This window comes from Peromyscus eremicus, chromosome 11 (genome assembly GCF_949786415.1).
Source record: "Peromyscus eremicus chromosome 11, PerEre_H2_v1, whole genome shotgun sequence".
Taxonomy (NCBI): domain Eukaryota; kingdom Metazoa; phylum Chordata; class Mammalia; order Rodentia; family Cricetidae; genus Peromyscus; species Peromyscus eremicus.
In genome coordinates this window covers 65,847,680-65,874,063 of record NC_081427.1, presented here as the reverse complement: position 1 = coordinate 65,874,063, position 26,384 = coordinate 65,847,680, and the positions used below count along the sequence as shown (strand labels likewise).

General features: G+C 37.9%; 2 long non-coding RNA genes across 3 annotated transcripts; both read right to left on the bottom strand.

The window, feature by feature from the left end:
* Positions 1–813: 813 nt before the first annotated feature.
* Positions 814–9,555, bottom strand: LOC131921855 (uncharacterized). 2 transcript variants are annotated; one of them, XR_009382121.1, is made up of 5 exons: positions 9,441–9,555; positions 2,932–3,015; positions 1,908–2,011; positions 1,385–1,489; positions 814–923 (listed from the first exon to the last, which is right to left on the bottom strand). It is a non-coding gene; the product is annotated as an uncharacterized LOC131921855 (long non-coding RNA). The 2 variants fall into 2 exon arrangements; XR_009382122.1 differs by lacking the exon at positions 1,908–2,011.
* Positions 9,556–11,052: 1,497 nt separating this feature from the next.
* Positions 11,053–21,210, bottom strand: LOC131921854 (uncharacterized). Its single transcript, XR_009382120.1, has 3 exons — positions 21,124–21,210; positions 17,046–17,154; positions 11,053–11,363 (listed from the first exon to the last, which is right to left on the bottom strand). It is a non-coding gene; the product is annotated as an uncharacterized LOC131921854 (long non-coding RNA).
* Between the last annotated feature and the right edge of the window lie 5,174 nt (positions 21,211–26,384).

Below are 26,384 nucleotides of genomic sequence, written 5' to 3'. Positions count from 1 at the left end.
TGTTTAGAAAATAAATCACTAACTAGTGTCTATGAATAATCTATTCTCCTCTAATCTCTACTGCCGGGTTCAGACCAAGTACAAACTCCTATGGGTAAATAATAGGAGAACATTCTCTTAGGGCACCACTCTTGGAAATCAACTCAGACAGAAAGACGAACTGTCAGCCTCTCCAGGATCCAGCACAGAGTTTGGTTCCTGACTAAGCACACAATCAAGCTACTCATTTCCTTTCTTCTGTCCCTTTTACCTCTGTAGCTTAGGAACTAAGTGCACAGCAGTATAATCTCAAAGCAGCAAGCCAACAGTGGGCAGCCAACAAAGTCAAGCCCTGTCCTGGCCATACCCAGCCAACTACACAACTGACAGACAGGAGTCGGGGATGGGAAAATATAGGGTCGGTGTTGGAGACTCTTCTAATCCTGATTAATTCTCTGCACTCTTCAACAACCCCCTTCTTTCATTGACACATGCCATCTGGGTATGATTGTCAACCTAGTCATCAGTAAAATGTCCCCAACGTCCTCCCCAATCTTATATGCTCAATTCTGAAAATGCTTTAGATGGGTTCTTCTATGAGTAATACATTTTGCAATATCTAATTTCTGGGGCTGGTAAGATGGCTAAAAAGTTAAGAGCACTGGCTGCTCTTCCAAAGGTGCTAAGTTCAACTCCCAGCAACCACTCTTCTGGCGTGCAGTCATACATGCAGGCAAAATACTGCATACATAATAAATTAATAAATCTTAAAAAAGGAATATCTCATTTCTGTATGAAAGATGAGTCAGAACTGAAGTGAATTTCTAATCTTATTTCTTTTCACATCGACAGTCTATAGACTATGTCCTGTTTTTATTGGTGGAGGTGAAGTGTCCACAACTGGAAGTTGTTATAGCATATTCTTTGGAAGTGTTCTTTTTTGACTGTAGAAAAGGATACATAGCAAACAATTTTAACAATTTAATTCTCTGCATTACCCTAGGAATCTGAATATATCTTTTCTATGTTCTTAACAATATAGTTTTAATTGAAATATTTCCTGGTACAAATAGAATTATGAACTCTTTAAGAACAGTGTCTCTTTTATTACTTTTTCTATGATACCTGACAAGTAGTAGGTTCATAACAAATTCTCAGGGTTAAAAATGAACACATGAAAACCCTAAACATGAAGATCCAAATGACATGGCACAGCTAGTACTTTAAAATAAAAGTGAAGTCATCTGCAGCTCTCTGCCGACCTCACTGCAGAAGACTATGACAGGGCATGCCTGTTTGCCTGATTGGACTTAAAACTTTCCTCTTCTTAAAAATTAAACTTTCCCCCTCACATTAGTAACTATCACAATTTCACTTCTTGTATTCAAGAGATTTTATTACTTACAAGAAACCACCCTATACTTCATAGCACACTGTGTCCTGTGTTTTGTTTGTTTGATTCTCTGGCATCTTCGAGGATCCCTCTTCTAAGAAATAAATTGTTTTAATCCTAAACCAGGGAGAAGATTTGGGGGAAAAAAAAGGCTGAAGTACATAGTAATTTATGAGATGTCTGATTCTAGGAATCACTGTGGGAAAAAAAGCAAACACAAAAAACAAAAGCTTAAATTTTTGGGATAATGACTTGATTATACTCTGTTCCAAAATTTATCAAGCTAACAAATGGCATCGTTATAGCTTAGGGTTGGCATGAAGCTCCCTTCACCTTTTAGAGCTGGCTATGTGAGAAAAAGTGCACAGATGCGTTTGTCCTAAGAGCTGCATCTGGCCCAGGCAGAAATCTCTTTTTGAACAGCACTTGGCATGTAGATGGGGCTGGGGCAGCAGATGCTGCTTTGCAGTTTGGGGGAATCTGCTCTAAAATCTGCTGGAATCATGGCCTGGCCACGATGGCTGGACTTCAGTACCTGGCCCACTCAAATAGAACTGAGCGCTCCAGTCTTCTTTTAGGCCAGCCCTTGCATCTCTAACAAGGCAGGAGTCTGGGAATGTGTTGCTCTTGGCTTCCAGGCTGTCAAACAAAACAGAACTGACAATGTTTTGCTCTCTACAGGTGAAGTGTGGGGGATTCTCTCAGCATTATTGCTAAGTGAAAAAAATTAAGAACAGGTCAAAATGATCTTCATGTTCCCTGCACGCTGATGGTTGTCTTCTTCTATCCAAGAGACAACAAAACAGCAGTGTCCTATTCTCCAGAGACGTCTGCTTTGCTCATGGGGCAAGTGTGTGGATCTCTGAAGTGTTTATCTCATTCTGGGAGAGCCAGGAGATGACCAGTCAAAGACAGAACTATAGGAGGCTTCTATGTAGCCTTCATGTGAATGATTGGCAAGCCTCCACATGCCCGCAGCTGCAGAATACAGAGGGGGGTTTGTCTAAAGGACAAGGAATTGTGCTTTCCCCAAAACAAAAGGGACATCATTGGGGTCCTTTTTCTCAAATTCAATATGCTTACTTTGGGCAAATAAGACCAAATGGACTGAAAACTGATGTAATTGAAAAGCAAACCAACCTTGACTACCATACACAACATCTCTGACTTATGTATCCATCCCTTCTACCTATTTCCCACCAATTGCCCTCCAGTTAGAAATATAGTTTTAAGTGTTTCTAAAGTCTCCCCCCCCTCCATTTTTTCCAGCATGCTCTCAATAGTTACAACCCTTATGTGATATATAAGGCCAGTTCTAGAAACCAAAGAGTTCAGGTAATCACTTTAAGATCACTTAGAAAACTAGAGATAGAGTCAGAAAAGTACCCAGACTTTTCGGAAAATTAGCAAATTTCTCATCAACGAAATATTACAGACACTACATCTTGCTTTCTATGAGTGACAGAACTTTGGCTTTCCATGAGATGACATTTTAACTTGGTAAAAACAACTTTAAAATTTCTAGGATCAATTATTTGTTTCACAGCTTTTCTCACTACCTGCCCCTCCTTCCAGTCTGCTCGTTCTTTGAAAATTATGACGGCATTTGTTAGGCCTTCTGATTAGCAGAGAATATCTTCTTGCTGTTAGGGACAGATAAGAGAGGGATTTTTTACTATAGACAAGAAGGATCACTAAATTGTAAAAAGACTGATATGCCATTAAACACAACAGATTCCCCCTTCTTCCTTAGAGAGGCAGTCCTCATTGTAACCTGAGATAAGGCAGCCAGTGAGAACACAGCCAGAAGAAATAGCTGCTAAGTTTCAATGATGTTGTGGGCTACGGCATTCTGACTCCCTTTGCTCTCTCACTTCAAAGCAAAAGAGTTCCGACAGACCATGAGGGAGAGTGGAGGACATGTGGGATGAGAATGTGAAATTACGTGGTAGCCTTCTAAGGGTCAGGACTTTAGAATTAACATTAATTAACTATTTGATTCCTACTCACATAGGTATGCTACTTGACAGTCTCCAGTCTGTGCCAGTGAAGGTCGAATCCGACTAGCACTCCTGTCTCTGTAACTTTCCCATGCTCCCTTGCTGGTACACTAACTCCTGTATTGAGTGCAGCTAGGTTGCTCCTTCCATGTCTAATCACAAGACTGTTCCTGGATGCTACTTAACCTACCATTCAACACTTGTTCTATACAGGGGCGAAAGAGTTGCCCCTGCTCACCTGAAAAATGTCATATTGCCTGCTACTCTTGTACTATTAATGATCCCAGTGGGTAAACGGTTAGGAGAATATTAGATTGTTAAAATAAACTATAGCCACAGTTACCATAGTAACTATAACTGTCTTCCTACCATTTGGTGCCTGATTACCTGTCAGAATCCACCACTGTAATTAAAATCTGTGGAGGCAAAGGCACTATTTTTCTCATTTTCATTTTAACCCTGCTACACAGCCAAATGCTCATCAGAGAGAACCAAGAGAATAAATGATTCAATGAATGGCCAAGGCAAATAACGAATGGAAAGTTCTATGAGAGGCTCTACAAAGACATGGGTCATTTATTTATTAATTTATTCAAAACTACCTTCCTTTCTATAGAGACCATAATTTTATGACAAAGCATTGGCTTTTATCATGTATATGGGGAGGTTTCTTCCTCCAAAAGACCCAAGGCCAATCTTGCATAAACAACAATCCATCAGCTTGCCGGTGGCTTTTGATGAGTTCCAGCTACACCACTGGGCTTCTTATTTCTGTAAAATATGCCTTTACTAAATCATTGTGACAAGCCCACAGTGAGGGTGTTTGCTGCTAACAAAGGACCAGACTCCAAGACAAAGAGGAATTGTACAGTGCAGAGGAGAACATTTGCATCCCAGGATCAAAGCCAATGGACTGTAACCATGCAATCATCTAATCCACTGGGCAGCACATAGGTCACCTCCAGAGAGGAAACTTTCTATCCCTGCCAACTAAAGGATGGAGGAGTTGCTAAAGTGTTGGAGAATACAATTCTAGGAAAAAAACCACTCTGGAGACTGAGCAATAGCTCTGGAATGCTGATTATCAGCTAACCAGAACAACTATTTTCTTTCATTTGTATAGTTTATCAGATTTTTACAGAAAATGCCTAAAGTGCATTTTCCCCAAAATATTTTTATCATGAGTTAAAAACCAAATATGCTAGTTTAGAAAGACATAATTGAGTGCTGTTTGAAATTATCATAATTAGGTTTCTGAAATGATTTCACAATTTGACTTGAATTTAGACACATTTTATAGTTTAGAAATTTAAAACACTTCAGAATCCTGTGATGAAGACCTAATGTCTTCTGATCAGAACTCTTCCAACTCCTTTATATTTTACACCTTTCATACTTATGCAAAGTAGTAGATACAAAATAGTCATGAGATGTAATATCTTAGGTATTTAAAAAGTTGAATTTTCAATGAAAAACAACACTTTTCTAAAATGAAGAAGAAGATGATGGCTTATATGCAACTGCTTATCAAACACTGAAAAATATTTTAAAACAACAGTTCAATTCACTGAACTGGTAATGTAAAGTGCTTACTACATTGGACTTTATATACATTCATGAGCTTATTTATCTCCACACCAGAGACAAGAATCTTCAATATAAGTGACAGATTGTAAACTGAATGTCATGACACAAAAAATCCTCTGGTTTATATATGAATTGAAAAATCCACAACTCTTTAGCATGAGAAATTTATGTATGAGTTAAAGAGAAAAATAAGCCAAATTCCCAGAAAACCATCAGATTAACTCAATTGTTTTGATGATATTATTTGACTTGATTTCTCTATTCTTCAGTTTTCTGAAGATTTTACAAACACCCATGTCATGTCATTTTATCACTATATAGCTGAATACATTTTTAGTAAAGTATGTATAATTTTATATCTAACAACTATTCTATTTGCATGCTCAATACAATTATTAATAAATCTTTTGTATTGCCTGCCTGAGCTCATTAAAATTTCTCTATGTAATGATTCTCCAATGTTATGTGAATTTAAAACTTTCAGGAGAAAGTAATTTAAATAAAAACAGTAGTTCCTTTACCAAGACAAAAAATTATTGAATTTATTTTACTAAGAATTCTCGTTCATTGGAGAATACCCCAGAATTTATTTTAAAGGCAATATTTAATAGGTAACAGTATCTACCCTCAGTTTTTATGAGATTATAATATAATTACGTCATTTTCCTTTTTCTTTTTCTCTCTCTAAAACCTTCCACATACTCCTTGTTATCTTTTAAATATATGACCTTTTCCCTTCATTGTTGTTTTATGAAAATATACATGTGTAAATATATGTATATGCATATACATTTCTTAATACCACCCACATAGGCTGTATAATGTTACTTGTATGTACATTTTAGTGCTGACCATTTGGTATTGGGTAACCAATTAGTATGCCCTTCCCTGGGGAAGGCTATTTCTCTCACTCAGCTTTCCTTAGTTGCCTATAGTTTTTTTCTCGGGTTGAGGTCTCTTGGATTTTCCCTTTAGCATGTTCAACTTATGTTAACTTATGTTTACACAGTCATGTTGGTGAGACTTGACTCATGGGTGTAGCTTCTGACAATACTAGGACACAGTCTCACATAAAACTTCCTGATCTTCTGACTCTTAGAATCTTTCATCCCTCTCTTCAATATTCCCTGAGCCTTAGGTGTATGGGGGAATTGTTTTGTAGCTGTGTCTGTTGGGCCTGGGCTCCACAACTCTGCATTTTGATTGATTATAGTTTTCTGTAATTATAGGTATAATGTATAGGTCTCTGTCTATTGCAAAAGAAGTTTCCTTGATGAAGGGTGGTGACTATACTTCTCTGTGGGTATAAGGACAAATATTTAAAATTTAGAGATTATGCTGATTTATTAAAGTGGTGGTTGACAATTCTCCTCTAAGATACATGACTTCACTAGCTATGGGTAGTTGGCTACATTTCCAGTACCAGGCATGATTTCCCTCTTGTTGGGCAGATCTTAAGTCCAATTAGAAACCTGTTGATTAAGTCAAGGTACATGTGGCACTAATGTACCCTAAGGGTAGTTATGACATTCTGGTGGTTGTTGTGGTTCATAAGCATCATAACTGAGCAGGACTGTTTATTGCTTCTTACCTTTGGAAGCTTTTTGAAGAAAAGCATATTTGGCTAATTACGTGTTCCTTCAATTACCTAGATTATTTCTCTATTTGTCTCCTTTTCCTTTCAGATAAAGTCATTGAACTTAGATATGAATGTTTTTGGCAGCGTTCCCCTGGCACGGTTCTAATGTTTAAATTACGAGTATAAAGGGACCTGAAACCCTCTCTTAAGTCCTACCTCCCCATCTACTCTGGTTCTGGCACCATGCTTCCATGGGAATGATAGGTAACTTTAGTAAAATTTGGTTTCAAAATATTAAAAAATACCAAGTCTTGGTTAAGATACACAAAAGACTATTCATATAGATATTGCATATGTCTTTTGTGTTAGGTGTAAACTTAAATTCAGGCTTTGACCATGTATCCTAACATCGCAGAAACTCTGCCCAAATTGACAGGTCTTCTTCCAATCAGCTGAACAGCTCATGAAGACAGGCTAGTAGAAGCATCCATGAATTTTGCTATTAAAGTAGTCATTCCGGAAAGACCATTCAATGGGCTCAAGCATTTACCGCACAAGCATGAGGACATGAGTTCAAACCCCAAGCGCTCATGTAAAACAAACAAACAACAACAATGACAACAGAAAGCAATACCGGGACCCAGGCGTGCTGATGGTGATGGCACACCTCCTTTGGCATCGGAATGTGGGCACACGCTTGTGCATAGAACAACAAAAAAATTGAATTACTGTGTTGGTCTTGATTTCAAAAAGCTTAGAATTTGGTGGAAACTTTTATTGCTACTTCACTGTGATTTATTCAGTTATGGAAAAATCTTTCCTTATTTGACCATGGATGAAGATCATTAGAAACACGTAGTACCATGTATGTGTGTGTGTGTTTTGCATGCACGTGAGTGTATGCACCTGTGCACATGCATGTGAAGGCCAGAGCAGGACTTTGGATGTTTTCCTCCCTTGCTCTCCACATTATTCCCTTGAGACAGTGTCTTTCATAAAACCAGAAGCTCAATGTTTTGTCTAAACAGACTAGCCAGTGCTCTGACTATCCGTCTCTCCACTCATGCATGATGGATTTCTACATGAGTGCTGGGGATTTGAACTCAGATTCTCATGTTTGCAGAGCAAAGTGCTCTTACCCACTGAGTCTCATCCTAAGCCTTCCTTTTTTTAACTCATTTATAAACTTTGTTATGCTACAAAATGAAAGAAACAGTATGTCCTCATTATTGAGGTATCATGTATCTGAGGTATTCAGGTATCATGGTATCTACCTTCTAGAATAAAGAAACGTGAACTTATAACATGCTAATTATCTCTATGGTTTGGCAGGCCATACCTATGGTTGACTCAATATATTCTTCACATGATCATTTAGTATTTTGTCTAATAATATAAAGTATATCTTATAAGGATTCTAAATAATTGACAGTATTTGATCTTAAGCAGCTTACTATTAGTTACAGAAAATATCCCAGTGATATGGGGCCATGGAATGATATAAACAGCTAAGACCCGAGTGACTGTCTAGTGTGTCACTTGTGTCTGACCTTAGTGTTTTGACTTTATAGAGCCAAATGGCCATGGACAGTGTCTGGGCAGTGCACTTGGCATGACTTCTGACCTTTGTTTTTACTCTTTTCTTATCCTTTCTGGTCTGGCTTCCTGTTCTATTTCAGTAAGTCATTTCCACCCACAGTCTAGACACAGACCACTTGAAGTCCTGAGTGGTTCCACTGTTACACATTTGCAAACATCTATGGAAGAGGCAGAAGGAGAAGCATGTGGCTTACATGAAAGTTAAAGTCTGGATGCAGTTCTTTCTTGTGGATTTTTCTTTAGAACCAGCTTTGTAAAACGGTCACAGTAAAACAAGAAAATCCTTTTAAAGTTCTAAATAAAAATTAAAAACTAACCCACAGTATTAAGTTGCTGGGTAAAGTATTATATTCTTTATTCTATTAGTTCAGTGGTTCTCAACCTGTGGGTACCCCCATTGTGGTCAAATGACCCTTTTACGGGGTCACACAAAACCATCAAAACTCCCAAATATTTATATTACAATTTATAAAAGTAGCAAAATTACAGTTATGAAGTAGCAATGAAAATAATTTTATGGTCACCACATCATGGTGGAGTTGTATTAAAAAGTCACAGCCTTAGGAAGGTTGAGGACCACTGTATTAGTTGTCTCAGTCATGGTGCTTTGTCATAGCAATAGAAAAGTGACAAATACAGATGTGCTTTAAAATGCAGTGTCAATTAAACATGGTGGTACAGAATTCTAATAACAGAAACTGGAGACAGAAAGGGAAGGATCATAAATTTGAAGCTAGTTTGGACAACATAATGAGTTCAAGATCATCTTAAAATACTTATCAAAACACTCTTTTGACCTAACAGACAGATGTAGTCTCATGCTAGCATGCTAGCATACTTGACTAGTTTGTGCATGACTGTGTTTGATCTTCAGCAACATACACACACACACACACACACACACACACACACAGAGAGAGAGAGAGAGAGAGAGAGAGAGAGAGAGAGAGAGAGAGACGAGGCTATGTTATTTCTTCCTTTAAAGACATTGTATTTGACTCCTCTCTTCAACCCCTTCCCCACTTTGTGTAAGTTGTCTATTAGGAATGGATTGCTTTTTTGGCACTCATCCAATATCCTATAGCCAAAAGTGATAATGTCTTGCACATTTTCTTGATAATGTCGCTGCCCTACATCAAACCGCCACAGTCACTCCATGCTTTGAAGCTCTGGCTCTATTATTTTGGTTTCTGAAGGAATGGGGATTTCAAGTAAACTCAATCACACACATAAATGGTGCCTAATTCTCAGTTTTGTTTTCTTCTATCATTAGAAACTTCAACTACACTTTACCCTGACTTACTCCATGCTGCTGCAAGCACCCCTTCAATTTCCATCCCGGTCTTTACTTTGTAATTTCATTCTCTCAACCTTTCTTCATGTCCTGGTTAATCTCCATTTTTCTGCCTCTTTCTGTGACTTCATCACAGTGGGATAGTGGAAATGATTGTGATGTGTATGCCTAGTGATTGCCCTAGTCTCTGCAATAGGCAAGTAGCCAATGGAAACACCTAGCCAGTTCCATCTAGGGTTCTCATCTTTAAGTTGAGAGAGATATAAGATAATATATACCAGATTATTTCTCCTATAACTTCTGTGGATCCACATGTATTTCTGTTCCTTCTGTCTCTCTTGTCATGGTTTCATGTGTTCATTTCTGGGAAGCTCTTGCCTCCACATCTTCCTCTTGGAATAATGAATTCTGTTAAAGTATCCAATAGTAATTTGTATTCCAGCTCTTTAGAAGTATTCTTGGGAAAACTGGATATAGCCTACTACCCTACTCAATCAAGGTTCCTATGTAGTTAGAGGAATCTCTTGGTATGAATTTCTAAAAGATCCAGTGAGGTATTTTGTTGATAGATATGCCTGCTCCAATACTGACTCAGCATGCATTATGCAGCCTTATATGCAACCAAGGCTCTCCATTGGAGAATTTTAAAACACCCCGATTTAGCTCTGGAAGTGCAACTTAATATAGATTGCAGTCTGTGATGCAAGCTGTCACCAGAAGGGAATAAACAACTTCAGTCAGTCAAGTAACTACGTGAAGAAATAAAGGTTATAAATGCCTTTGTCAGCCTCATCAAAGAAACATCACATTTGTCTTTCTGAGCACAAGGAAACTCCAAAATTAGAACTCAACCTGTGAATAAGTGTGTTTTCTTGTATAGAGGGGAAGAGTAATGAGTAGGAGATGGCGATATTTCTTTGGCAAGTAGTAGTTTGTGAAGACAAACAAGATTGGGCTACAAAGACATCATTTATAATATCTGCTGAAAATGTAGCTTAAAGTCTTACCTATTTTATTCTCTGTGCTTTTTTTTTGAGGCAAGATCTTAAAATACATATGTTAAGACCATGATGGAGCTTTCTATTAATTACTTAGCACTTTTGAGAAAAGACAATCTTTGGAAAACAACTATTAAGACAACTAAAACCAAAGTAATTCATCAAGACCTTCTACCAATCATTTCTTTCTGATGTTATTAAGCAATGGAATACAGTAAGAAGCTTTATGTTACATAAATTCCATCCATATGCAAATGGTACAAAGGTTTTTAAAATATAAACAAAAGTGTGATGGTTGGTTTGAAACAAGTTCTCATGTGCCTGTGGCTGACCTCCACCGATGTGCCTGAGGATAAGCTTGCAATACTGATCAGGTATATACTACCATGTTTGCTTTATGGATTCCTAGGAATCAAATCCAGGACTTCATGTGTATTAGGCAAACACTCTGCATAAGGAAAAACTTTCACTATTTTAATATGCATAGAATAATAGCTATGCATAGAAGCTTACACCTGTAATCCTAGCAGTTAAGAAGCAGATGTAGGAGGACTTTTATGCTTTCCAGGTGTTTGAGTTAGAGTTTCTTTTGCTGTGATGAAACACCATAACCAAAAAGCAAATCTTGGGAGGAAAGGGTTTATTTGGTTTACACTTCCACATTGCTGTTCTTCACTGAAGGAAGTCAGGACAGGAACTCAAACAGGGCAGGATCTTGGAGGCAGGAGCTGACGCAGAAGCCATGGAGCAGTGCTGCTTACTGTCTTGTTTCTCTTGGCTTGCTCATCAGGTTTTCTGGTCTGTAACTTAGCCCATCCATTTGATTTCAGCTGCTGTTAAAATTGGGCCACTAACAACATTTTGATCCTATTGTGGCCAGTAGTCATGACTTGGGAGTCATGGATGAATTACCTCTTGCTGGATGAATCACCTCCTGTTGTGGAGCAGAAGAATGAAGTAGGTGGTGGTGACCTTAGGGTATGGCATTCTATCCCTTAGCAGTTTTCACATCCAGGAACAGTGCCCCCTGCTGAGTTAAAACCCCAACAACCATACAGCAATCTCAGTTCTAACAAGCTCTCAAGAAATATTGATGCATGATAAAAGTTCATAGTAGAGAGTGCTAGACTGAGCTTAAATGCATGTGCTGCCGTACCTGGCTTTTTATGTGCGTTCATGTAATCCTAATCTAGTTCTTTTTGCTTGCACAGGAAGGATATTACCCACTGAGCCATACAGTGAGAATGGCCAAAAGTGCATGCAGTAAGGAGGTCACTCCAATGCAAACGGGACTCTTCTCAGATGTACTGGCTCCTTGATCCAGAACTGACCAGCATCTAGAATATTGAGAAAATAAACTTCTGCTGTGTAAGACAGACTCCTGTGGTGTTTCTTTGCACAGTTTGAACAGATGAATACAGTAGCTCACTCTAACTCCAAGACCTGTATGGGAGAACAGACTCAGCCCCAGCTAAGTATTTAGTCACAAATTTACAAGTTCCAGCTGACCATCAGACAACTCTAAGCAGTCTGCTTCCCCTGTAACTTGTACCTCTGCATGAACTACTATCTATGTGGCTTATTTATCACCACTCATCCTGTCACCTAAGCAAGAAGCTGAGAATTGCTCTTTCCTTATAAGTCAGATGTCTGCTCTCTTCTAAGACCCTGGAAGGCAAAAATCCATCTTTGTACCTATTTATCTCCAGAATGAGAGTCAAGGCCTGGCAGTTCATAGGCACTTGAAAGTGAATAAATGAGTAATGGGGACAGCATCATTGTTCACTGCAACCATAATGACTCAGAGGCCTGTTTCTGATGGTAAATGGAAGCAAATTATAGAAGAAGGAGGCTCATTCCTAGCAGTCACTGTTGTTTCTGTCTGACCTTACTCCAGGAATGTTCAAATTCTATCAGTGTTCTAACTTGAACTTTTAAATGCATACATTTGTCTCTAGGTTTGGGATTTGAATGAGAACATCCCCTATAGCCTCCTGTATTTGAACACTTGCTTTCAGGTGGGTGGCTCTGTTTTGGTAGGTTGTCATGGCTTTAGGAGGCAGAGCCTTGCTGGAGGAAGTACATCACTGGGTGGGCTTTGACAATTTATGACCTTACCCCACTTCCAGTTCACTAGAAGAGTCAGAGACTCACATGTTTCTATACTCAGGAACCCCATAAAACACTAAACTGGAAGCCATATATATACATAGCTTATGTAGACCCATGCAGGCCCTGTGCATGCTGCTTTAAAGTTCATACGATCTTTGCTTATGTTGATTTAAAGGACCTTGTCTTCTTGGTGTCCCCTATGCCCTCTGGCTCTTACATTCTTTCTGCTTCATTTTCTGAGGGGTTCCCTGAGCTAGGGGCAAGAGATTTTTTTTTTTTTTTTTTTTTTTTTTTTTTTTTTTTTTTGGTTTTTCGAGACAGGGTTTCTCTGTGTAGCTTTGCGCCTTTCCTGGAACTCGCTTTGGAGACCAGGCTGGCCTCGAACTCACAGAGATCCGCCTGCCTCTGCCTCCCGAGTGCTGGGATTAAAGGCGTGCGCCACCACCGCCCGGCGGGGCAAGAGATTTGATAGAAATATCCCATTTAGGGCTGAGTATTTCAAGGTCTCTCTGTTGTATTATCTGGCTGTGGGTCTCTGTATTTGTTCCCATATACTGCAGGAGGAAGCTTCTCAGATGTATAGCTGAATGTCATTAGAAGTTAGTTTAGCCATGGTAGACTTTTACCCACCTGGAACCATAAGCCCAAGCAAACACTCTCTTCCATAAGTTGCTTTTGGTCATGGTGTTTTATCACAACAGAACAGTAACCAATATACTGGGTTCTATTCTTATATCTGTTCTTTGAACTCTCTAATAATTTGAATTTCTCCAGGCTAAATCTGTCTTTAAGAGTGTTACTATAAACTGGGCGGTGGTGGCACATGCCTTTAATCCCAGCACTCAGGAGGCAGAGCCAGGCAGATCTCTGTGAGGCCAGCCTGGTGTGCAGAGTGAGATCCAGGACAGGCATCAAAACTACACAGAGAAACCCTGTCTCAGAAAAAAAAAACCCAAAACAAACAAACAAACAAAAAAAAAAACAAAAAAGAGTGTTACTATGGGATCCAAATGCTAGCTTTATCAGTTCTTCATACCCTGTATGGAAATGACCACTTTAGCACCATTGTGCAAGATTCTGATCAGTACCAGAAAGCACAGACACTAATCCTCCTTGAGGTAGAGGGTATGTGGGCTTATATTGGCTTATATGTATATAACAAATAATAAATAAATATAAATAATAATAAATATAGTTACTCTGAGTTTTAAGAATTCTCCATAACATATCAGTACCATCATTTTCTTACATGAGTCCTATAAGGAAAGCATTTGCCCCTGTTTTACCCAGGAGTGAAACTAAAGCTATGGGACATTACATAACCTACTTGAGGCTATAGAAAGTGATGCAGCATGAATCAGAATCCAGTTCAGTGTCTTATAAAAATGTTTCAAAATGTAACTTGGGTTTTGACCATTATCCATTTGTAGATGAAATGGGAGCATAGAGGTGCAATATAAATGTACCTCAAGGTAGACCCTGTCAAAGTTGTGCAAGCGCATTTAAAACAGACGCACACACTAAACCCAGGAGCAGAGGAGATCTCAATCCTGCCAGGCCATGTAGAGTACGAAGTTATTTTTTTCTTCAGAGAAACGGGATTATAAGTGGCTGTTTCTGTCATCCTTTAGAAGTGATTTAAAAAGCTTAATCACCCTTGAGTACAGGGCAGTGCTTCTCTTAATGTTTTTCAAGAGGAATGTCATGGGCTGAGTCTTCTGTCCTAAGTGCAGCCATGGAGCACATAAAATAATTCGCCTGCCATAAAAAGCACTGGTTTGTAATTGCAAATGTAATGGATTAACCAAATGCCACACATGTGACTCTTAAGAACGCCATTTAAAATAATAACCTATTTAGGAATAATCACTTCAAGTGTATCTTCTCTAAGCTGCTCCTGGAGGCAAGACACTTAAATTAGTTTAACAAGAGTGTTGTAAAAGGAAAATTTACAAACTGCTTGCTCTATCACTTTCTTTTACAGTTGGTTGTTCTTGCAAATGTATCAGTGTTATTAGGTTAATTTTCTTCTTTATCCTAATGCATTGAATATAAGGAAAGGAAATTGTGTCTTAAAGGGAAAATCTTTCTCTGGTGAGCTCAGTAGTGATTTTGCAGCACAGTTGTGGTGTGTGTATGGATAGGGACAAGATCTCAATGCAGGCCAGAGGAAATTAAGGGACAAAGCTGGGGAATGCATTAAGGACCTTTAAGAAACTTGCTTCCTTTCTCTGGGCAATTGTTCATTTGGTACTCGTGTGTCTTCACTTGGTGGCCTTCTCCTTTGATGCCCTTCTCTGCTACCAGATTTGTGCTTTCTCATCAAATTTAAGAGTGCTGACACTGGACAAGGAGTTGCGTGTGTGTGTGTGTGTGTGTGTGTGTGTGTGTGTGTGTGCGCACGCGCGCGCATGCATATGTGCATTTAGAGTATTCAGTAAAGAATTCGACAATTATAAACCAAACTTTATAGCAGATAACTCTGGGAGTTTAAAAGTTTAACACCTATAATCTTCTGTTTATGTCACCTAAATAAAAGCTACATGTAAATATTCAGTTGCATAAGATCTGTCTGAATGTGTTCAACTATTGAGGTAGGAAAGAAACTACAGATGTATAAGCAGTTTCTGTAATTTTGTCAACATAGAAATTACTCATATTTTATAGCATTTTAATTGTTATTGATATACTGCTATTCTTACCATCACTCTGAGATTGCTATAGTCATCAAATGTGTCATATGATCTTCATGCTTATTTACAACAGGAACACATTATTATTCTAGAATAAATCATGGAAAATCCACACACATGCATATACATTTTTTACCTAAAAATAAATTATATATGATCAGGACCTAATATATTTTCATTTTGAAGTAAAATATCTTGATAATTGAAATCCAATATGTATTTTTATTTTATGATTTGTGCCTCAAAATTATTCTTCTGAAAGGTGTCTATAGCCTTCTTGGATTTAAAAGAGGTTTGAGAGATGAAGAAGTTTAAGAATAGCTTTTGTTATGAGTTTGGGCCACTGATTCAGACAAACCTTGAGCAAACTGCCTAACTTATCTACACCTGTTTCTTCAAGAGAAGCAGAGTAGAGAATACATAGTGTCTCCTTCATAGACCCAAGATGGTCTTCTGTGGCATAAATATCAAGTGAACATAGCCATCTTCCTGCCACTATGAATCAAGTCTGAATCATTTTATCTTATGCCAAAACTCAGTATAGATATTAACTATTTAAAATGACTTCAGAGGCTTTATTGGTTGAATTTTATCCAACAAAAAGATACTCTGAAGAGCAGGAGAAATGGCTTAGAGTGCAAAGAACTTGCTGTGGAAATATGAGTTCGTATCCTTAGCACTCATATAAAACTCCAGATACAGTGCTGGTCAGGGTAGAGAAAGACAGATCCTGGGAGATTTGATGGATATCCAGATCAACCAAATCTGTGAGCTGAAGAACAAGTTAAGAGTCTCAGAAAAATAGAACTCTGACCTTCATATATACCTGCATGGGTACATGTACCACACTGTGTACACGTGCAACACACAGATATGCTGAAATTTTACTTAGTCATACGTAATATGCTGAAGAGTCACCTTATTTGGTGATATAGTTTATCAAATTATTATCAATATAACTGGTCTCCTTACTAAAAGGGGCCATTAGAAGAAACATAGCCACAAATATAAACACACACCAAATTGAGAGAAGTGGATGTGAAAAATGTGGAAAATGGAGGATTGGAGAACCAGCAAATGATGCTAATGATTGTTTGCAAGCCACAGGAACTAGACAAGGCAAAGGTTTCTCTTGCAGGGTTCAGAGGAAAGATGGCTTTGATAATACTTTGATTTTAAACTTCTAGACTCAAGAACAGACAACACATTTCTTTGACCCATTAGTGGTTTATTACGGCAGCTAGAAACTAATAAAATCACTTTTTAAATAATATAAAATTTCCCTAATTTTGAACATGCACTTTAAAACTTTTAGATCATAATATAGTTTCTGCTTGTAATATACATATAATATATACAAACATATACACAATATACGTTTATGGGCATCCAAAGCACACACCATACATTATTTCTGTATGAATTCCTAGCCCTCATTTTTTACTTTCTAACTTGAATTAAGAATTAACAACTCATGAATTAGAAACAACTCATGAATTAGAAACAACTCATGAATGATTGTGCTTTTCAGAATCATTACAGAAAGGAAATACTTAATGTATAATAGGAACTGAATTATCTTGATTAATAACCATTAAAAAGGCAATTTACACCAATGGCATTTTATTCTTCATTGGTTAGAATACCCTATGAATTCAAATTTGTCATGCCATACTACACATTGAAAATGAGGTCCATGACCACCGTCTATACAGAACGATGTCATTGACATGAGTTGCCTGGAAAAAGCCACCGAGGAGTTCATTTCTCTTAGTTCTCTTCATAGCAATGTGCTAAAATTGATGTTTCACCTCATAGAGTATTGTATCTTCTCACTGTTCCAAAGGTCAGAAGCGTTGCAGGGAAGTACTTTTTCCTCATGGAGATCCTTAAATCCAAGCATTAAAGCCTGAGAAAAACCTGACAAGAATTTCCCAATGAAAGCCTTTAAGAAAACATCAGTATGCCAAGATGTCTAAGACTTGCAACAATCTGTTTTTGCACATTGCACATATTTATTGAGTTAAGACACACACAATCAATGACTAATGTCTAAAGACCTTGCTATCAGTAGAGAAAAATCCAGTGATCTTGAGGGCAGTATCTGAATGTTTTTGAGTTTAGTGAAATAAGTGTGCTGTGTAGAATATAATGTTTTGAATATAATTCTTTTATATTCAAAAGGAAACCACCCAGGACTGTGATACTTGTGTTTATGATACTTGAGTGCAAATTAAAGAATATATGTAACACATGAAAATTACATAATAACATGTGTATTTTCATCATGTATTCATTTAATTTTCAGTGTAAAAAAATAAGGATTATTCTAACCCCAGTATTCCACATGCTATGCACTCTAATCAGGATGAGAAATTACAAGAAAATGAAGAGTGTGGGTGGCTGGTGTTATTGGTCTTTCACAGCTTAGGATATGTTCTCTACATTCTTCAAGGGAAACAACTTCCTCTTTCGCATGAACACACATCCACAAGAATTGTCCTCCTGTGCTCAACCATTATGAGTCCAGGAGACAGGCAGTGTTTAGGCTCTATTGGCATGTGGCTCCTGAAAGAGTGAAGGCTTTAGACCATCTGCCCAAGCCAGGATGTGACAGCGATTTTCCCGACACAGGTGTACAGAGGCAAGTCCAGCTTAACGTGTAGGATTTGCTGAGTGGAAGAAGCAGAATTCCAGAGAGGAGTGGTAGGCTAATGGATACGGTCTGTGTGGTTTAATAGAGATGGGGGAGATTGGCACAGGGAAGCAGCTCCAGTTGTTGGCTAGGCTGACTCAGACTGGACACAGTGGAACTTGTCAGGGATAGGACCACCAGAAGATGGAAGGATGAATGCACCCAATGTGCCCCCCACTCCTACCAAGAATAGAGTCTGTTCCCAACTGTTAGAAGATGGAAAGTCTCAGGACACAAGGGGGTATTCAGAAGAGCCTTGAGGAGACACTACTTGCTTTAGAGAGTCATTAAGTGCTGTTCTAAATATAGACTTCCAAAGTTTACAAGGAAGCTATGAAATGGTCAAAATGCTTCCAAGTAATGCTCCCGTGCATGATGGCAGACTCATTTATATGCATAAAATTAGGTAAATTTCTTTGTTCCATGTACCATGTATTTCTCCACTAGATTATGCGCTCAGTGTAAATAGGGATCTTTATCTGTTTTATTAATCCTAGAGTCAGAAGTAGTGATTGGCACATAGTATGATCTCAAACATTGTTAAGGAAAGGAAAGGTGATTGTCAGTCTCTCACATTTGTGGAATTAAGATAAGTTTCTGGAGGCAACAGAGGAATTGGAAAGCCTTAAGCTTGCCCATATGTTCTTTGGTGCTGACATGTAACATTAGGTTAAGGAGCCCATGACTACATGATTTAAACTCTCCTTTCTTTTTAAATGCCAGTTGAAAATCAATTCACGGAGCTCTCCTTTTTCCCTGCTAGCTTACTTGAACTGCTTTGGTAATGAGAAATCATGTTAATTCAGAAACCACACTATTATAGAAATACTAATGAAATGTAAGTGGATTTCAACAAGAATGGCCTTTTAAACATTTCCTCTACACATTCCTATTTCCTTAAAATAATTAAAGTATATTTGCAATAAAACAAGAGGTTAGCTACAATAAAGATTAGTGAAGGAGATACTTGATACCAGTTAGAACAAAGGAAGTAGTTATAAGACAAAACCATGAGAGAAGTAGTTTTTAGTATGAAATATCAGTCTGAGCGTCCTTTAAGCCATAATAAAAGAAAGAATGAATACAGAACAATAATAGTAAGAGCAAAAAGTGAATAATAATGTTTATGAACAAAATATTTAGACTTCTGGCAGTAAATTTAAAGCAAAATTTGCCACTTTAATCTTAATGCAGTACTATAATATAAAAGACACATCTTCAAGCCTAAGACTGTAAGTACATATTAAAATGAAATGGTTTTCATATATCTACTATAAAGACAGATTTACTGAGAACTGACCAGTACAACTAAGCAGTAACTCAGTAAAGACATACATGTTTAATGAAGTAAACTGGATCAAGGCAGGTGATATTCAGGCCTTCAGCCTTCTTCCTCTTCTCCACATTCACCCATCAGTCTCATCTCCCACTCTGCAGCACACCACTGCTATGGCCTGCCCATCCTCTCTGGCCCGCCCTGCAGATCTACTACATAGCCTTCCTCACTACCCCATCCTTTGTCTCAGCCTCCCACTCCCCAGGTATTTCCTCAGAACTCACCAGCTAGGAAAAAGGGTATTCATTCTCACATTTCACCTCCAAATCTAGTCCCCTAGTCTCATCTCCAGCTCTGTAGAAGACAACCTGGTGTAGCTTCTACTCCCTCTTTGTCCCCATTCTAAGGGAACTAAGCAAATCTTGGTGACATAGCCTGCCTTCCTTCCTCCAGTGGATACTTAGGCCTGTCCTTCAAGCCCATTCTCATTCCTAAGTATCAGTTTCCAGTAACTAGAAACACATTTTAAGTGGAACCCCATTGATCACACCTGGCAGGATTTCAGAAGCCTTTCTTACTAGGCAACCCACAGACACTACACTCTCCTCGGAACCAATGGAAGCAACAGAAATCAAGGAATAGAACATCCACCCAACAAAAACAACACCAGATATCAGCACCTAGAATACAAGCATCCCAAACCCAAATGACTAGACACCAGTATAAAAACAAAATCAACAACAGCCAGGACGATATGTCTCCTCCATGAGAATCCAGCAACTCTACTAATGTAGGCCCTGAAAAGTACAATATAGATGAAACATATGACAAGGAGTTCAAAATGGCTCTGATGAATATGTTAGAGGTCCTTAAGGAGGAAATAAATAAATCCATTACTGAAATCTATGAAAAAAAAACAACAACAAAGAAACAAACTGGAATAAAATGAATAAAACAGTCCAAGACTTGCAAGTAGTAGAATGGATAAAAGAAACCTAAACTAAGGGAAAACTGGAAACGAAAAATTTAAGAACTCGAATAAGAACCTCAGAGCCCAAGCCTCACTGACAGAACATAAGATATGAAAGGGAGAATCTCAGGAATTGAAGACAAGATAAAAGAAATGGATAGCTCTATCAAATAAAATGCTAAATCTAAAAAAATCCAGACACAAAGCATCCAGGAAATTGAAACTGTTATGAAAACACCATACCAAAGAATAATAGGAACAGAGGAACAAAAATCCAGGTCAAAGGCCCAGAAAATATTTTCAACAAGATCACAGAAGAAAATTTCTGTAACCTAAAGAAGGAGGTGCGTATAAAGATAAAAGAAGCATACAAAGCACCAAATAGACTGGATCAGCAGAGAAAGTTCTGTCTGGCACATAATAATCAAAACACTAAAAGTACAGAACAAAGAAAAAATATTAAATGACACAAGGGAAAAAGACTAATTAACACATAAAAGCAGACCTGTTAAAACAATACCCAACTTTTCAATAGAGACTCTAAAGGCTAGAAAGTCCTGAGCAGATGTTCTAAAAACTCTAAGAGACCTCAGATGCTAGTCCAGACTTCTAAACCAGCAAACTTCAACCACAAAAGATGGAGAAAGGAAGTCATTGCACTAAAAAACAAAATAAAAAAAATTAAGTAGTATCAATCTACAAATCCAGGAAGAAAAACAATTATTCCAAGGAAATGGACCAAAGAAGTAGGCCTGTGAAGACGTTTTAAAATCTGACAAAATAGACTTCATACTAACAAGTCAGAAGAGATAGAGACAGACATTATATACTCCTGAAAGGAAAAATCCACCAAGAAAATACTATAGTTCTAAACATCTATGCACTAAACACACTCAAATTCATGAAGAATTTCACTCTAGCTTAAATCACATATTTATCTTTACACACCAATAGTGGGGTCTTCAATACTTCACTCTTGACAACAAGTAGGTCATCCAGACAAACTAAGCAGAAATGGAATGGCTGACTGATGTCATAAACCAAATGGACACAACAGAATTTACAGAATGTTTCACCTAAACATAAAAGAATATACCTTCTTCTTAGCATCACATGGAACATTCTCCAAAACTACATGCTGGGACACAAAGCAAGTCTCAACAGATACAAGAAAATTTTATTAGCACCCTGAATCCTATCTGACCACAGCAGATTGAAAGCTTAATATCAACAACCACAGAAATAATAGAAAGCTTTCAAACTCATGGAAACACAACAACTGACTACTGAATGAAAAATAGCTCAAGACCAAAGTTAAGAAAGAAATCACTTTTTATAATTGAATGGAATTGAGAACACAACATACCCAAACTTATGGGACACAGGAAGGTGCCTAAAAGAGACAATTTCATAGCACTAAGTGCCTACATACAAAAATTGGAGAGTGCTTATACTAGTAACTTAATAGTGCACCTTAAAGCTCTAGAATAAAAAGAGGAAATAACACCCAAAAGGAGAAGATGTCAGGAAATAATCAAATTCAGTGCTCAAATTGATAAAATAGAAACAAATAAAAATCAGTACAAAGAACCAATGAAACAAAGAGTTGGTTTCAAAGAGAAAATCAATAATATTGACAACCTTTAGCTAAATTAACCAAAAGGAAGGGAGAGAATACCCAAATTAACAACATTAGAGACAAAGGGGGGGCATAACTACAGACACCGAGAGAGAACTCAGAGTATTGTAAGGATATACTTTTAAAAACCTACACTTTACCAAATTGGAAAAATCTAGAAGAAAGGGAGAATTTTCTTGATGGTTACCATTTACCAAAGTTAAATCAAGATCAGATAAGCAATTTCAACAGAACTTGTGAAATAGAAGCACTAATTAAAAGTCTCCTAACCAAAAGTAGCCCAGGGCCAGATAGTTTAAGTGCAGAATTCTACCAGACTTTCAAAGAACAGTTAATTCCTCAAATTATTCCACAAAAATACAAACAAGCAGGACCATTGCACAGGCCTTTTTATGAGGACATAGTTACCCTTTTACCTAAACCACAAAAAGACCTAATAAAGAATGAGAATTACAAACCAATATCCTTTGTAAACATAGACGCAAAAATTCTTAGTAAAATATTTGCAAACCAAATCCAAGAACACATCAAATGTCATCCACCATGACCAAGTAGACTTTTAAATTATACTGATTTTTAGGAAACAGTAATTTAAAAGCATTAAATATCTATTGATGGACAAAAAGATATCTGTCTCATTTCTTACAGTTAAACATGTGGAATTGTAAAATGTATTTACTTACATTTCTTTCTAAAATTCTATGAAAGTAAGAATGATTTTTTTTTTCACAACCGGCCCCCAGCAAGGTCATGCCCCTCCTGTTCTTAAACCTTCCTCCTCACATTAGTAACTCTCACCCCCGTGGACAATTTTGTTTTTACTTTCATTCTATATACATATATACGTATATGATTTTATATTTCTATATAAAGTGTATGAAAAGCAAATAAGACAAAACAGACATTACTTCTCTGAGACTTGCTCGATTTGCTTAGTGTGATTGTCTCTAGTTGGATCCACTTGTCTCAACATATAAATATAGTCACACGTATAATACTAATAATTAATTTAGTTTCTGTTTTTAAATAGTAAAAGGAGATAATAGCAGAAAAACTATGACAGAAAATAAGACCAGTCTACAAATCAAAACATGGACAGCAAAAAGAAGAAATGGTAATGGCCTTTGCTATGTATAAAGGAAGGAGCTGGGGATTGTACTGGGTTGACAAGAGCAGGAGTGTGTTTATATGTGCTACCGGAAATTTCTTACATCCTCTCCTCTCCTGCCACATCACTCTGTCTATATTTCAATTTTTAGCATCTAGGAGACTATTTGTCTTTCTTTTTCAGGTATATTTTAGAAAGAACAAAACAGGGTGAAGGCATAGCAGAGGCCATGACGAGGCCTGCAGCTGTATATTAGGAAATTATGTGAAGACCGTCTTACTAAAGGCAGAAAAAAATTCCAACTTTACATTGTTTCATGGGTAAAATTTTCCAACTATATGAGAAAAAAATATATCAATAGCACATAAATGCTTCAAAAATAAAGGCATTCTTTCTAAGAGGCCATAGACAATCTGATAACAAAACCAAATTAAAGTATTTTAAAATTATAGGTCACCAGGTGGTAGTGGTGCACACCTTTAATTCCAGTACTCAGGAGGCAGAGGCAGGTGGATCTCTGTGAGTTCGAGGCCAGCCCGGGCTACAGAGTGAGTTCCAGGAGATGTGGAAAGCTACACAGAGAAAAACAAAAACAAACAAACTAACAAAAAATAATAGGTCAACACTTCTCATTCAAATATACTAAAAATTTAGTAAGTGAGTTGATCAAAGTATAAAAAGATAGTAAGTCAGGCCCAGGAAAGTTTATACTTGAAATACAAGGTGTCTCAGTTACAGTTACTGTTGCTATGATGAAACACCATGGCCAAAAACAACTTGGAGAAGAAAGGGTTTATTTGGCTTATACTTCAACATCATAGTCCATCGCTAGAGGAAGCCAGGACAGGAACTCAAGCGAGGCCGAAATCTGGAGGCAGGAGATGGTGAAGAGACCATGGAAGAGTGCTGCTTACTGTCTTGCTCCTCATAGCTTACTCAGCCTACTTTCTTATAGAACCCAGGACCACCTATCCAGGAGATGACACCACCCACAATAGACTGGGCTCTCCCACATCAATCAATAATTAAGAAAACACCTTACAGACTTACCTACAGCCAGGTCTTATGGAAGCATTTTCTCAGTTGAGGTTCCCTCCTTTCAGATAACTCTAGCTTTTGTCAAGTTGACACAAAATTAGCCAGCACACAAGGTTTATTTAACACTTTAATGTCAATCAAGACAATTCATTGTGTTAATAGACTAAAAAAATAAATGAAAACCACATTATTAACTTAACGTATGCTGAAATTCCAGTAAACAACATCCAACATGACACATAACTCTTCATGTGTTAGTAGTAGACAAGGATTCAGCAACCGGAAAACCCGAATTCAAGGATGACCTATCACCTGCATGATAGATGGTGAAAAGCCTGAATGTTTTCTCTATAACATCAAGTAGATCATGAGACATGTTCTTTCTACCTGTCTTATGGAATGCACTTGTGGCTTTAGCCAGTGTAAAGAAACCAAATTAAAAAAAAAAAGGCTGGTGCCTACTTTGGAGGACAAGACACACAACTGGCTGTACATATAGACAGGATGATTGTACACAGATGATTTCCCATAGAATTTTAGGAACTACAATTTGAATTTATTAGCTAGTGAAGCTGAAAACTGCATGGTGGACATACAAAATCAGTTATAGTCTAGCACTAATTATTAAGATATTAATTTAAAAATGTAAAGTAGCATTAGAATTATTAAATACTACAAGAAAGGTCTGATAAATATGTATGACCTGGAGTTTTCTTACAAGCTGTTTACTCAGAGATTTAAAGAAGGCATACATAAATGAAAATAAATTGCATGTTTATGGGTCAGGAAAAAATTTTATATTACCTTCAGTCTGATTTATAGATTTAATAATATCACTGTCAAAATTCCAGTGGACATTTTTGTTTAAATTTACAAGATGGGATCAGATGGGAGGTGGTGTGGAAACCTAGTTCACTGGAACCTACTGTAGTCTATGAGTGTGATCCTAGTGAGGACTCGTAGTAATGGAGGATGACTAGTCAAAACTGGTCATCCTTTGTATCAGACAAGGCTTCCAGTGGTGGGACTGGGTGGCATTTGGTTGAGTTGTTGGCTGAGGAGGTCTGTGAAGAATCTTATACAAACCAGACTGATGCTAGGACAGAAGGTTGCTCTCTGAAAACTGACATTGGAGGGGGGCATTGCCAAGGACAGCATCCATACAGCTCATTGAACATAGAGGGGTCAAACTGATGCCTTCAAACCTATATTCTATTCTCTTTGGCATGAGAAGGTACTCTGTAGGCTAAGAAAAGGGAAACCTGGACACCAACCCAGCAATAAAACCCTCCACCTACAATCTGTGCCCCCTGGGCAATAGTGGCACAGAACTTGTGGGAGCAGCCAACCAATGTTTAGCTTAACTTCAGGTCCATGCTACTACAGGGAAACCATGCCCCGAATGGCTAGGAACCAGAGACTGGATAGCTAAGAGACTGTGTGTAGAACCAAACATGACTGGCAATAGAAAGTAAAAACTAATGAAATGATTCCTAATGATATTCTGCTGTACATGGAAATTAGTGATTTGTCTATTCATATCAGAGAGGCTTCCAGAGGCAGCAGATGGGAGCAAGAGCAAGGACACTGAGGCAGACAGATATTATGCAGAGTCTAAATTGGAAGTATCCATTGGATCCCTCTCCTTGGAGCTTGGGGAAAGAGGGAGAAGAAAGATCGTAGGAGTCAGAGGGGACAGAGGACACCAGAACATGGCTCACCGAATCAACTAAGCAGAGCTTACGTGGGCTTACAGAGGCTGAATCCGCCTGTATGGATCTGCACCAGGTCTTCTGAGACTATGTTATGGCTGTTAGCTGGTGTTTTGTGGAACTCCTAACAGTGAGAGCGGGTGTATGCCTGACTCTTTTGTCTGCTTTTGAGACTCCTTTCCTCCTGTTGGGCTGCCTTGTCCAGCCTCGATATAGGGCATTCACTTTGTCTTAACCAATCTTGTTTTGTCCTGTTTGGCTGTCGTCACTTGGAGGCTTGCTCTTGAAACAGAGGGTGAGCGGATCTGGGATAGAGGTGAGGGGAACTAGGAGGAGTAGAAGGAGGGGAAACTGTGGTTGGGATGTGTTGCATGAGAGAAGAATCTATTTTCAATAAAAAAAAACACAACGAAACAAAAAAAAAATAAATACATACATAAGCAACTTTGAAATGCAAAAGAATTAGGGTAGCCAAACAGTCTTTGTAAAGAGTAACATGACTTTAAAACTAGACAGTGTCAAGATTATCACTGGTGCTACTCCACATATACAAAGACTTCAAACTTTTGTCTCATATACTGTTTCTCAGGAAAGTATCAGGACATTTTCTTCAGCATGGTAAGAACAGAAGCTAAGACTGACTGAAAAAGGAAATTGTCCAAGACACGGGCATCATCCTGATGAGAACGGTACAGAGTCTGTAGCAAAAGGA